The 15,860-nt window shown below is 32.6% G+C and overlaps 1 pseudogene; it reads left to right on the plus strand.

Annotated features, from left to right (window-relative positions):
• Positions 1 to 2,524: 2,524 nt before the first annotated feature.
• On the plus strand, positions 2,525 to 2,624 carry LOC122127296 (annotated as a pseudogene).
• Positions 2,625 to 15,860: the final 13,236 nt, after the last annotated feature.

Here is a 15,860-nt window from a genome sequence, read left to right on the forward strand (position 1 = left end):
CTAATTGTATTGATTAGAATAAATATCCATTTATTTGTCAAATTATCAATTAATTCTAGTAACTTTCATAGTGTGAAATATAAAATCATCACATATAAATGTAAAATATATAACTATATATAATATAATGAAAAGGCTCATGTTTTGCATTGTTCTGTTGTGGTTAGGGTATCAAAGGCAACTCTGTTTTAAAGTATTATTCCATTATCTCTACCTCAGTGTTTAGTAGAGTTAAACCTAAAGCTTTACCATTTGTAGATTTACAGTCTGGACGCAAGAGGAAACACTGTGGTTAAAACATTAGCAATTTAGGGAGGTTGAGCTTTTCTTCATGTGTCTATTGGCCATTCTTCTTTGTTCTTCAGAGAAGTTTCTCTTTAAGTCTTTAGCCCACTTATTTATTGGGCAGTTGTTTCTTTGAGTATTTGTTGTTGGGGATTTAATTTTTTGAGTTCCAAGTATATTTTAGATATGATACCCTTGTCCGTTGTATGGCTAGTGATGATCTTCTCACAATCCGTGGGCTTTCTATTGATCTTGCTAGCTATGTCCTTTGCCATGCGGAAGCTCTGCAACTTCATGCAATCCCATTTGTCAAACCTTTCTTTGATTTGTTGTGTTTCCGGGTCTCTATTCAGAAAATTTCGACCTGAGCGAAGGAGACCTAGGGTTTCTCCTATTCTATCCTGTAATGTTTTCAGAGTGTCTGCTTTGACTCCGAAGTCTTTGATCCATTTGGAGTTGATTCTGGTGTAGGGTGATAATGCAAATCAAGACAACATTGAGATACTACCTCACCCCAGTTAGAATGGCAAAAATGAAGAACTGTAATAACAACAGATGCTGGAGGGGATGTGGACAGAAGGGAATCTTACTGCATTGTTGGTGGGAGTGTAAACTTGTTCAACCACTTTGGAAAGCAGTACGGAGGTTCTCAAAAAACTTCACACACAGCTCCCCTATGACCCAGCAATCTCACTTTTGGGCATTTACCCAAATGTTTACAAACAAGACCACACTATAGCTATCAGCACACCTATGTTCATTGCAGAATTATTTACCATAGCTAAGATCTGGAACCAATCCAGATGCCCCTCAGTAGATGAATGGATCAAGAATATGTGGTATATATACACAATGGAATTCTATGCCTCCATCAGAAATAATGGCATTGCCCCATTTGTTAGGAAATGGAAAGACTTGGAAAAAATTATATTAAGTGAAGTAAGCCAGGCCCAAAGAAACCTAGGTCCCATGGTTTCTCTTATTTGCAATATCTAGTATATGTATGAGTCAAGCAGAAAAGGTCAGATAATGTGATGTTAGGAAAATGAATCCAAGATATGTATTTAAATGGTTTTTTTCTTTCATGCATTTGTTTCTAATGCACTTATAAGATTATCTTTTTGTTGCTTTGTATGTCCCTCCCCCACATTATAACCCCTGCTTTCACTATATTTGATGTCGGTATAATTTGTGAAGTAGAAGGGGAAAAACAAGTCATTTAAGGATACTGGTGGACCCGTGCAACAATGAGAAGTACAAGTTGTCATGTCCAAAATGAACTTTACAACTTTGGTGGGGGGGAGGATTGGTTGGGGGTTGGGGGGAGGCTGGGAAGGGATGTGAAGGGTAAACAAAGAAGGAGGTTGCAATGCTTGATAAGAAATGTACTCATTATCTTGCCCATGTAATGTAACCCCTCTGTACATTTTGTTCACAATAAAAATAATAATAATAAAAAACATTACCAATTTAAGGCCTAATAATCAAGAGAAATATATGGACTTCTCTTGCAACTATGAAAATATTTGGTGTTAAAATGGCAGTAGTGTAAGTTCCTGCCTGTTTGGAAGGTAGACAGGCCAAGACATTAGGTAATCATGAATATGAACATTTTTTCACTTTCTTGGCTTTAGCTACTTTTGAAATGGTAGGTATCATAAACAATCATATTTTGATAAAATGCCTTCTAGTATGAACAGTTCTGGTTGAACTGTTCATCTCTCTATGATCACTTGTAACTAAGATTAGTTTTGTTCCACTAATACAATCTATGCTGTCAGAGTAAGATATTCTGGTTGGTCTGTTCCTACATGGAAGAAGGGTAAAGGGTCAGGTAGACATTTGTGCCAGTAAGACCTCATTTGGGAAAATCTCAGCTGCATATGTTTAGAAGTAGCTCTTAAACAAGGCTTACTTTGAATCCATTGGCTCCACAGAGCTAATACAGTTGGATAAATAAGTACTTGAAAAAGCCGTCTCATTTGGACTTAGCTATTAATACTTGAAAGTATGATCAAATTCTAAATGAAAAGGACTTAAAATAGTCATTGACAAAAAAATTGCAAATGTGAGCAATCAACTGAACAACATTTTTTTTCAACTATTCACAGAATTTTAGGGAAATAAGATTAATAGCATTTTTAGGAACAATAAAGTTTCCTTGTTACAAATAGGCACTTAAGCATATAAGCCTTTATAAATATTTCATCATTAACTACTAAAATTTGCAGGATACTACATTCTTCAGCAGCTTGTATACCAAAATTACAACAATACAGAGATTAACATGGCACTTGTACAAGGATGATATGAAAATTTGTGAAGTATTCAAAATTTTTCATTCTTCAGATGCAAGAAATGAAAAACAGCTATTAAAAAGTTGATTACAAAATTACAAGTGAAACAATACACCTAATTCATATAATTAAAAGTAACTTTGATATCAGTGTATTAAATTTTCACCTTAGAAAGGCCTTTACATAGCATAACCTTTACACAACTTTTGAAATTAGACAACATTGTAGTTTTATCCCAAAGAAATATAATAATAAAAGGACCTAGGGAAAAAAAAAGGAATCAAACTGTTTCTGTATGGAATGCTATCTGAAAGGACACATTAATGATCCTATATGTTATAAAACAATGTAGAATTCAATGTATTATATCTAGGAGAGAATAAAAGAGATTATGGACATTATACAAACATAGAATATAGAATATTTTAAAATATACTTTTTCAGACAAACAATGGAAATATCTTTAGTTTCTATACTACTCATTTCAACAGATAAGTTAAAATTATTTCCGATCAACAAAATCACAAACTCTGCATAAATCATTATACTTGTATACAAAAACTCTTGAATACATTTTGACATCAAAAGCAGACAATTCACTTTGAAGAACTCCATAGAATCCGTGAATTGTTACTATAAGATATTGTTGTTATTTGGATTGTGAAAATATATTGTATTGACAAAAAGGAATTAATGACATTTTTGAAATTTAAGAAAATTAACCGAATCATTAGGATTTAGGAGAACAATTTGTACAGCCTTCCACAACTTCAAAGAGGTAGTGATACATACTTATCCTTTTGGTAATATCAAATGCAGTTTCTTCCAAGTGGTTCTTCAGACCTGGTTTGACATATTGGTTCAACAGTTCCAGTGTATTTTTGCTATCTCAATTACCAGCAGCAAGATGCAAGGGGGTCAAGAAGCCTTTAGTTTCGGCATTGGTATCTGCATCATGAAGAAGAAAGAAGCCACTATGGTATTATTACACGTACATGCACTGTGCAGGGGTGTCCAGCCATCTACAGTTATTGCATGTGCCCCTTGAGCCACCAACTCACGGACAATGTCTAAGTGTCCACTGTAGGCTTCCCGATGAAGAGGGGTATACTCATCGTCATCCCTAGTATTCACATGAGTAGCCTTTTTGGAAAGTATTCTCTGCAATGTAGTAAGCTGGTTATTTTCAGCAGCCCAAAGAAGAAATTTGCTTGGATCCTTCTCCATTTTTTTTCTTGCAATTTTTACCATTCCTCATATTTTCATCTTGTTCCTCATCTTCATCAGAATTGCCTAACCAGATACATTGAGTACCAGTGGAAATGAGGTGTCCATGTATTTCCCTAATAGTTAATGTTGGTTGACCTGGTCAGAAATATCTGGTGAATTCTCTGCGTATGTTTTTTCACCATGATTTATTTTCTTTTTCCATTTTTACTATTCGAAATTATTCTAACTGGAGATTAGGGAATAAATGGAGAGCAGAGGAAAGATGTTCCTCCATATTCAAAGTACAGACTGAAAATGAGGACCAGTGGTGTCTTCATGTGCAACTTATTCTAGGAATGAGAAAATGTGAAATAATGCCCCCTATATAAATGATTTGGGAAATGGCAGTGCAGAAAGTGAAATGATGCAACCCAAAATATAAAACAATATAAATTAGGATAATTATGGAGCAATCATATTATCTATGAGAGCCATGAAAGACATAGATGAGCTATCCACAAAATCCATGCCTCTGATCAATTTATAGAACAAGCAGAATTTTTTTTAAAAAAAGATGGAAATAGAATTTATGTATTTACTTGAAATTAGTAAATACCTTTTTAATAGCCTACATTAGAATCTAAATCCTTGATAGCACTAGTAACAGATCTGACTGAAATCAGTTGAATCACACTTTTCCTGTACAATGAAGGAATAGGTACAGGCTAGGAAAGCAGCTAGAAAAGGCAGGCTGATTGTATCTGTGAGAAAACTTTGTGGAAACTGGTATTGAGGATTACTTACTGGTGACCCACTTGCACTGGAAGCATGATTCTGACCTCTTGCTTGCTGATTCTGAACTATTGCTTTGATCATTATATTCTCCAAAAAGAAAAAGAATTGATAACAAAGGACTACTAATACATTTTGACTTTTCATTAAGCATATTCAATCATCAAAATCACACGAAGACAATAGACAGGCCTATTTTTTTTAGATGAAAACAAGTGTCTTTAAAAAAACAAGGAATTTAAGTAGTCTTCCAAAGGACTTCCATTTTACTTACTGCATTATACATTTTTCCTAATGTTGAGTAACAATAAATAATGGATCTACTAGAAAGCTCTTAAAGCTCATCTGTTCAATAGTGAGTTCTCTTACACTATATTATGGAATTTTTTTGTATGGTCTTAGGAAGAAATTTACATTACTAACTTGAATTTGTGACAGGACAATATCATGAATGTACATCTTTCTTCTATACTCTCAGTTTTACATAATTATCTAAATATGTGCATTAAATAAGTATAGAGGAAAAAGTAGAAGCCACACTGGTGGATCATGGCTTTAATCCTAGCTAATCAGAAAGAAGAAATCTGAGAATTGTAGTTTGCAACCAGACTAAGAAAAAAAAGTCCATTAGATTTTGATTTGAAAGTAACCAGCTAAAGCTAGAAATGGAGCTATGGTACAAGCAGTGAAATGCTAGCCTTGAGAAAACTAAAACAAAAAAATAACAAATTCTGGGACAGAGCCAGGCCCTGACTTCAAGCTCTAGTATTAGCATCAAACTAATTAATTAATTAATTAATTTAAAATAAATTAAGTGGTCACATGTGGAGAAAATGCTCAGGGATATCACCCAGGCTCTTATTTCAAAAACTACAATCTACCAAAAAAATCTATTTAAATAATACCTGTGTAAATAGAGTATTTTCATCACCCAAATGCACATCCATGCTCAGTTACTTTTGCAAGGTAACTCTGTTATGTCTGGAGTACCACATAACATTATCACTTAAGTAGAAAGCATTGCAACATGGGTTCACTCTATCTCTCTAATGGATTTTTCTCCACACAAATACTCAAATCTTACAATTATTCCAATTCTTTGAAGTCATAGCTTTTTTCTTTAACATCCATAATATTAAAGTTTGAATTTAGTGTCTTGTGTCTCCTAAATGGGTGTTCTTACCAGTTTGTCATGCCCCCAGCCCTAAATTATCCAGATTAATTTTCAGATAGAATCTGGCTTCCTACTTGTGTATGATCCAGTCCACTTGATGTTATTCTTCCTGGAATTTAGAATAACAGGTGTCTGGCATTGTGTACAGAGCTTTATGTCCAGTCTGGGCTTTAACCACTATCCTCACAACAGTAGACTCCCATATAGTCAGGTTTTTCATAAGCTTATCATAGCTAATTTTTTTAAATAAATCTTTGCATTTCCTGCAGGTTCTTGAGTACTGAATTAATTTGTGTTTTCTTTGGGTTCGTTTGTTTCATTTGAATATATGTATTCAGTGGTTCCTCATTTTTCCTTTGGTTTCTTTCACTCAAGTTCTTACCTAAAGTGCTGAGAAACCAATTCTTCTTTCTCAAGATAGTCAAGCTGAACTTTATTTATTCCAAAGCAATTTCAGTAATATTTAAACATCTTCATATCTAGGAATGGTATACAAATGCTAATCACTGAGAAGGGTCTTTTTATTTTCACAGCAGTCTTTGGCATTCACAGACTCATCATGAATTATACAAATATAATAAAACTCAGATGCTTGCCAGGAGGAGAAAAACCTATTACTAATTGTTTGACAGAGGCTTCCCTTCTCATGAATGAAATACGCTGCTTGATGCAAGATTTCACAGAATCATATTGCTAGGGAGAACCTAAAAAATCAGCTAACACTACAAAGTTGAGGGAGATTACTTGACTTCCTGAATAATTTACTTTTATGTCAAATAAAAGCAGGCTTCCAAAAAGAGAGTAGACTTTAGAGAAACATGATGAGTTGTATGTAAGTAGGTGCTTAGCTGACTTTGTTAATTGGTGGACTAATACAGGGAAATAAGGTACAGCAAAGTAAAAAAATAAAGAACTCTGCATTGAAATAATCATTTCTGTGTGTGTGTGCATGCACACATGTGCGTGTACACACACGCATGTGCATTACTCATGCATGCATTATTCATTGCTGAGGCTTGATAGTGTCTAGACACTATCCCAAAGCTTCTGTGGTCAAGGAGAGTGGTCTACCACTTAAGCCACTATTCCACTTATGGTTTTTTGGAGATAATCACATGTATTGTCATGATTAGACTGGCTTTGAACAGTGGTTTTCAGATCTCAGCCTCCCGAGTAGCTAGCTAAGCTGATTCAGTCTCTGAGTAGCTTGTTAAAATGCTGCCTGTACTCTATGCTTCACTGCTGTTTTATACTTTTCCTGAGGTAATCACAAGTCTAAGTCATGTATGTCTAATTGTTTAAAAATATTTACTGCTTGGCACCAGGGCTCCCAACTGTACTCTTAACTACTTAGGAGGCTTGAGAACAGAACCCAGGCCACATTTTAGTGGACTTCCATAATCTATAGCTGGGTGCATTGGATCATTTCCACCATCTTGCACTATCTAGAGACTAAAATTGGAAGGACTGCAGGATCAAGGCCAGCCATGGTAGATAGTGCAACTCTGATGCCTTTGATGATGGGAAGGCTAAAAGGACAGATCAGGTGCATGTTCTTGTGGAAAGGGAACCCCTACCCTAAAATTAACAACTGATATGATGCCAGCCTAGCAAGAACAATACACGAAGTTGAAATCCCCACCAAAATAAGTATATACCTTAACATGCAAAAACATAGTAGAATCTGTTCTTTGCTCTGATATAATCTTTATCTGATTATCATATGATGTGACAGAATAGTTTCTTCGTTAAACTTATGATATATTTAAAAGGACCTAGAAAATTCTTCCTCACTTCTTAAGTGCAAATGAATGGCAAATTGCCTCATTTCTTACATATTTGACTACCACTAAAAATTCGTCTAATGATTATTATAGTAATACATTCTGATTTATTACTTTACTGTGTAACAGTTTTTAAACTTTTTGCTTCTCTGTTGAAGTTTAAGTATTTAAATTGTATCATCAAAATATATTCCTTGTGTACTTGGGGCAGTTCTTTACTAAGTTTTTAACCAATGGCTTCTAAGAATTTTTTTTTATTGTTAAAATATTGTACAGAGGAGTTACAATTACATGGGCAAGACAATGAGTACATTACTTATCAAGCATTGTTGCCTCCTCCTTTGTTTCCACTTCCCATCCGTTCCCATCCCCTCCTCTTCCCCCCCACCCAATCCTCCGCCCCTCCACAGCCAAAGTTGTAAAGTTTGTTTTTCGACATAACCTCTTGTACATCTCATTGTTGCAATGGGCCCACCTGTATCCCTATTTAAATTATTTGTTTTTTCCCTTCCCCTCCAAAAATTATACCAACAGCAAATACAGTGAAAGCAGGGGTTATACCGTGGGGGAGGGACATATAAAACAACAAAGAAATAATGTTATAGATATGTTGGAAATAATCGCATGAAAGAAAAAAATTTTGAATACTTATCTTGAGGTAAATTTCACCTAACATCAACTTATCTGACCTTTTCCACTTGACTCAGACAAATACTAGTTATTGCAGATAAGGGAAACCATGGAACCTATGTTTCTTTTGGCCTGGATTACTTAACTCAATATAATTTTTTCAAGTGTTTCCATTTCCTAAAAAATGGGGCAATGTCATTTTTTCTGATGGAGGCAGAGCATTCTATCTAAGAATTCTTAATTGGTATATTCTTTGGTTTATTTTTAATTTCAATTTAATTTTATTGTCAAGGTAATTTACTTAGGGGTTACATTTTCATAAGTAAGATAATGAGTACATTCCTTATGGAAGGAACATTGTTATCCCCTCCATCGATTTTTTTGTACACTCATACAACTACTGATGCTTTTGCAATTGCTATTGATCAATGGGCACTTTTTCTTTCTTTGTTCATGCATTTTTATTATAAAATTGATATACAGAAGGTTTACATTTACTTGTCACCTAAAGAGTACACTTCATTTTATTTTCTAAATTTCAAATTTTGAACTTAATTATTTATTTTCTTTTGTTTCATTAGGGTAATTCTTTTTTCAGAGCTGTAGGATTAGTTAATTTAATTGCATGATTTTCACACATGTAAATTAATCAGACACATATATTTTGCTTTTAAAATATTTAACATGTGAATATATGAAATTATTTTCTTAATTTAATATGGTTGGTGAATTTAAATAAATTTATTTTCTTATAGTTCTAAACATATTTTTCCAGGTAACAAATACTAACTGTATTTTCAAGAAACACATACTTTATTAAAAAAGGCTTCATTACCTGGTCACTTTTTGAAAATTTACGTTCTTGTACTTGAATTTAAAAAAGTTTGAGCTGGGCATGGTGATTTGTGGCTTCATTTTCTAGCTATAGGATGAATTGCAAATAGGTTTGTAATTCAGGAGAGCCTGGGAAACTATGAGACCTTATTCTAAAAATATCCATAGTGAAATGATTAGAGATATAGCCATCAATAGCAAGATATGGAGCATGCACCTGGATATCATATTCTAAATCTTGAGTTAAAACACCAGTAACCTCAATCTTTTGTCAAAATAAAATGATACATGTTTCAAAATGTTTATTATTTAAAACATGTTTGCAAAGGTTCTCATGTGTTCTATTTCTTAATTTTCAATTTACTTAATCTATAAGAATCCAAGTGTATTGTCTTTTATTTCTCCTAAACTTTTATATAGTATGAGCAATATTATTATTTCATATATTAACTTTCTTTTACTATTTGTGATAAATTCCTCGGTTTAATATAATAATATCAATATTCTAAATGTGTGTACGTGGTGTGTGTGTGTGTGTGTGTGTGTGTGTGTGTGTGGTTGTGTGTATGTGTGTGTGTGCTTTGTGTGTACTTTGTAATGTTGGGGGGTCAGATCAATGGTTTCACAAATGCTAGGCCAAGGTTTTTGCACTGCACTATACTGTCTAGTTGTAATGTAGTGTTTTAAATTATGACTTTTAAATTTTCATTACTAGTGATTTTTCAAAATTATATATGATAAAATGTGATCCATATACTATCCACGTTAGCAAATTTTATTGTTATTTAGAATATTTCTACTGCCTTTCCACTTTCAAACCCTTGTGTTTGTTATTGATAAATGTTTTACTTTGCTTCTTTTCTCTCTTCATTTTTCCATTAGACTTTACTTATTCTTTCTCTTATTTCTTTGGAAAATAATTATCATATTCCTATTACAATTTCCTTACACTGTAAGAGGTCTATACAATGCTTTATTTTCTATTTTATTTTTCCAATCTTCTCTGACTCTCAGCTCACACTATTAGGTGGATTAAAAAGAAAAGTGTTTCAGGACAGTTGATTATTTTCCTGCTTCTCTTCTTTGTAGTCTTTCTGTCTTTTGAAACAAAATACTAATGGCATACAGCTCCTATATGGTCCATCATTCTGTCCCCTCTCACTCTCCTCTGTAGTACAGCTCTCAAGTCGTTATCATTCAGGTATATTATGCTGTAGTGTTATCTAAATTTTAACTCATTCCTAAATTAATTTTAGTGGCTTCAAGCATTCTCTAAAGACATTTTTCTATATATAATCTCTGGGGCCTTGTGTTTTCACAAGGTGCAAAATATGAGTGACTATCAAACATCTAGATAACTGTGTTATTGGATATTGGTCCACCTGCTCAATAAACTCACATGTAAGTTCAAGGAATACAGATCATTCAGAACAATCTTGTAAAATGGTGTTGCTTGAAACCTCATACTAGATTTGTATCTTATTACCATGTTTAGTAGTGAGGACAAAATAGCTCTACTATAAGAACAGACAACCAGAAGAATGTAACAGATTTATTAACAATAAATTCTTAGTTTTATGGTCAAAAGATTTTTAAAAGGATGCCATGAACTTTATCAAATAAAAATAGAATTTAAAATAGGTGTATTGGCACTATTGCTTCTCTAGATTTAAACAATGATCTTGGACTACTACTTTAAACCTTATACAAAATTTTAAAGTAAAAAATGATTATCAAACTAAATGTGAGATATAAAAACTAATAATATGTAAATGTAAAAATTCATGACATTGGATCAGTAAAGTTTTCTAAACATTTGAAATGGAAAACATTAGTGGCTAAAGAAAAGCAAGAATAAATGGGTTAATATCAACTAATGACCTTTCATAATTCTATGAAAAAAGTGAAGACATATCCAACAGATAGAGGGCACATATTTGTTAATGCTACAATGTTAATTCGACATTGATCCTGAGTCTTAACTACTTTTATATCTTCTAATTACATATAAATTTTTTCCTGAACAGGTTATTTCTTTAAAGAACATATGTAAATTAATGGTCAATAAGAAGAGCAAATGAATTAAACTCCTCTTTAGTATCTAAGAAAAAATAAAAATAAAACTCATTTCTATGACCATAATATAAAAAGATGACAGAAAATATAGTAATGCATTTGCGGAGAAATTGATATACTCTAGATAGCAGAATGATTTGTATAATACTGCAATCAATTTTGCAAGCAAGTTTTCAAGTCTTCTAAAGGTCAAAGAGAATTGTATATGATCCAGCCATTACACTTCTACGTATTAGTAAAGAAAAGTAAAAAACTTATTTGGACAGGGAATGCAGTTCATTGACAGTGCACTTGAATAGTATGTGTGAGAATCTGGAAATAATCCCAAAACAAATTTTGAAAAGACACACTATAAAGGATATATGGAGGACAAATTCCTGTAACTTAATTTTGTATCTATTTTAATGTCTATTCTAAAATTTACAGCATTTCTTTTTTTATTTTATTTTATTTTATTTTTATTATTGTGAATATACTGTACAGAGGGGTTACAATTACATGGGCAAGATAATGAGTACATTTCCTATCAAGCATTGTAGCCTCTTACTTTTTTTACCCTTCACATCCCTTCCCAGCCTCCCCCCACACCCCACCCAATCCTTCCCCCCCACCAAAGTTGTAAAGTTCGTTTTCGACTTGACAACTTGTACTTCTTATTGCTGCAACGGGTTCACCTGTATCCTTATTTAAACGACTCGTTTTTCCCCTTCCCCTCCACAAATTATACCGACATCAAATACAGTGAAAGCAGGGGTTATACTGTGGGGGAGGGACATACAAAGCAACAAAGCAACAATCCTATAAATACGTTACAAACAAATGCATGAAGAAAACATTTAATACATATCTTATGGTTCAATAAAATTTACAGTATTTCTATTTGAAGAAATGCAAGTTTGTGAAAATTAGTCTTGGAAAACCTCTGATTGTACCATTCACTTCCAAAGCACTAAAATGTATACAATAAAAGGAGATAAATATATTACATGTGAATTTCATGTCCGCAAATATATATATATATATATATATATATAGTTAAAAATAATTCACACAAATTGCAGAATACCTAAAAAGATGTTTTTGTTGTTGGCTAAAAATTCTTTGTAAACTACAGTTTTTAAAACAAAGATGTGATTCTGTTTATTTTGGTAATTTTTTGAGTTTATACAGAGATAACTCAATCAAAAAGTGGATTTGATAACTGGAATATCTAGGAATTATGCATCACTTATAAGTAATTGATAACATTTTCTGGAAGAAACTTTTAGCAAATGACAGAAGACCTAAATCTATGCATGTACATTTTACGAAAGCCATGTAACTTGCTCAATCCAATTGCTTTCCTCTTCTTTGCTAGAAAAAAAATATTCTCAAGATAAGAGCCAATAGCAGTGAAAAGAAACAAAATACACAATCATCTTGATTTATTTGTGAAAATAACAAATGAAATAAAACAATTCCACTTAAGGGACTCCAATATTAGTCTATGAAGATGTTCCTGAATGCCAAGATCCATTGAATTTTTGGAATTTTAATTTCTACTAACATATGAAAACTCGAACAAGAAAACAAATGTAGTCTTAGAGCAAAACAGCTTTGGAATAATTTTCTTAATTGTTTTGAAATTACAAAAGAATTGATACCATTAAAATGATCCTTTCTTATGGAAATATTTAAAAATGTTTATCTCTTATTATAATTCAAATAACAAACAAGAGAAATTTTTATAATATTGCAAATATCATTTTATTACTATCATAAAATAGAATAAATACAAGACCCAATCTATTATCATTATTATTAATTCCTAAAAATTACCTAAATATCTTAAGCAATCTAAATAGTCATGTCTTTAACATAGCGGTAAATATTCTATACTTTTTTTTTAATAGAAGATTTTTTTATTGTGAAAATACTGTACAGAATGGTTACAATTAAATAGGGATACAGGTGGACCCATTGCAACAACGAGATGTACAAGTCGTTATGTCGAAAATGAACTTTATTCTATAATTGTTACTTAACATTTTCCAGGGGCATATATTCATGTTTCTTTTTTTTATTGTGAAAATACCGTACAAAGGGGTTAAAATTACACGGGCAAGGTAATGAGTACATTTCTTATCAAGCACTGTTGCCTCCTCCTTTGTTTCCCCTTCCCATCCCTTTCCATACAACCCCCCGTCCCCCACCCAGTCCTCCCCCCGATGTAGGCTAAAGAAGCATTCTAAGAAATGTTCACAGGAGTTAAAAGATGTTTTTATGAAATTAATGTGATATATGTTGTTGTTCTTGTTCTTTTTGTTCTCGTTGTTGTTTGCAAGGCTTGGGCATTGTCCCTATGCCTTTTTATGCTCAAAGGCATCACTCTACAACTTGAAGCACAGAGCTAATTCCTGTTTTTAGTGGTCAATTGGAGATAAGAATCTAACAAGTACTTTTTTGACTGGGATAGTTTTGAACACAATTCTAAGATCTCATTACCCAGAATAGCTCAAATTATAGGCGTGAGTCAATGGCACTTGGTTTGATGTATTTTTTAAATTTTAATAATGTTTTTACGATTTTTGTTTCACTATAACGTACATCGTTCTACACATAAATTTAGGTATATGTATATATTTCTGGTGAAAAATAATCTCTAAAAATGTATGTCTTTCTACATACAATATATATGTATATATGTGTGTGTGTGTATATATATATATATATATATTTATTTCTGAAGACAGACTCCCTCTAAAATTTTATGCTAATATTTTTTAACTTTTTCATTCAAAGATATACACTCTATTTTTCCGAAAGTTTCCTAGAATAAAATAACTAATATTTCAATAGAATGTAGAGTTTATTACGTTCAGAGGAAGTTCAGATATGCACATGATATTATAGTAAAATTTGCAGTATATTACTTGAAATAATTCTATTCAAACTCATAAATACTTGTGTGTGGTGGTGGGGAGAGAGGAAGTTAATTCATACTGGTTAAGAATTTGAAATACTTCAAAAATCTATTCCATAATTTGTTATAAGCACATAGTCAAGCTACCTGATATGCTTTAGTTTTTTTGTTTATTTGTTCAAAATTTTAATATGGATGCATGCACAATGGTAACATTAAAATTATTAATCAAAAAACAAATAATCGCAAAATCATAGATACATATCAGACTTTCAATAGTTAGCACTTTTGATGTTAATAATAATTTTGATGGATACGATGATGACCACAGTGTAGCCTGATAATGTCATTGTTGGGATTGAAAAGGAAAAAAAACCATTACACATTTTTACAGCTAGATTTCCCACATTGAATACATAGTAATAAACAGCGTTGGATTACATACAATAAGAATAACAAGAGGAGAGTTTCAATATCAATAAATCCATTCACATAAACAGGCAGAGACCGTAAAAACCCTAATTCCTGCAGTCTCTCTAATGTATACTCACTTTTCTTGATGGTACTATTTCCTTATAAATAAAATCGTTTATTTCCACATTTTGATGGACTAAAGTGTAGTTTTCAACTTAGTGGGATTAGTTCAAATAACATTCTCATATAGATACTATTCAGTAACCAATGTTTTCAAATGATATATTGAGTATGTTCTGCAATACAGCTGTAAAGACATGACCCAATTTACATAATATCACTTTCATATCTGTAGTTACCTAGAAAGGACATAGGCCTTAGAGCCAGGAGGTAAAACTTATTTTTATTTCTACATGAAACAATTTGTGACTTTATACCAACAAACTGAATTTGACTCTTTCCTTATTTGTAAGGTAAAGTGGAAAATGTAAGGACTCTTCACTTTTCTTTATTCTTGCTCTAGAAGTCAACAAATATATTCTTCATTATTTCTGTTAGATTCCATTGATTTACACATGAGAAAGGTAAGGCCAACAATCAATGTAGTGAGTAAATAATGATACTAGAATATGTGTCTGAGCTCTTCACTCTGTGTGCTTACAAAGAGAGTAATTTGGTGATAGAGAGGACCAATAGGAAAAGACTATGAGGGAAAAGCGTACTTTCAAAATAGTTGTTTTAGGACTAGGTAACAGTGATGAGTAAATAAAACAGGCTGGTGTTAGGGGCATAAAAAGGAGTACAGAGAAATCATATTGTGTAAGTCGTTATGTCGAAAACGAACTTTACAACTTTAGTGGGGGGGGAGGTTTGGGGTTGGGGGAGGATGGGAAGGGATAGGAAGGGGAAACAAAGGAGGAGGCTAAAATGCTTCATAAGAAATGTGCTCATTATCTTGCCCATGTAATCGTAACCTCTCTGTACAGTATTTTCACAATTAAAGAAAGTCATAAAAGCTCCAAAAAAAAGAAATCAAATTAGTGATAAAAACTGAGTAAATCTTGATCATTCATCTTATCTAATAGGAGGGAGTAGAAAGGTAAGAAGAAATCTAAAAGGCTTCCACACGTTTGCCTGGTAACTGTGTTAGTGATGTTCTTAGTGATAAGAACCACAGGTGGAAATAATGGATTTAGGGGAAAAATATCTGCTAGTTCTAAAGTTTATATTAAACAGATGCAAATATAGGTCTGTTTAGACATCATCAAAATATCCACGATCATGAATAGGAAAAAAGAATAATAAAATTGGGGGCATTATTGGAGGGAAGAGGAAAAGGAAAGTTCTGACGGAAGAGGGAGCAATGTGAGTACCAGTGTGGATAAGATTGGAAGAAAGGGATACATAAGGAAACAAAAAAGTAGTAAACAGATATTGACAGAATTAAAGGAAGGAAAGAATTC

Source organism: Dipodomys spectabilis, unplaced genomic scaffold, assembly GCF_019054845.1.
Source record: "Dipodomys spectabilis isolate Male_0828 unplaced genomic scaffold, ASM1905484v1 ptg000298l, whole genome shotgun sequence".
NCBI lineage: Eukaryota > Metazoa > Chordata > Mammalia > Rodentia > Heteromyidae > Dipodomys > Dipodomys spectabilis.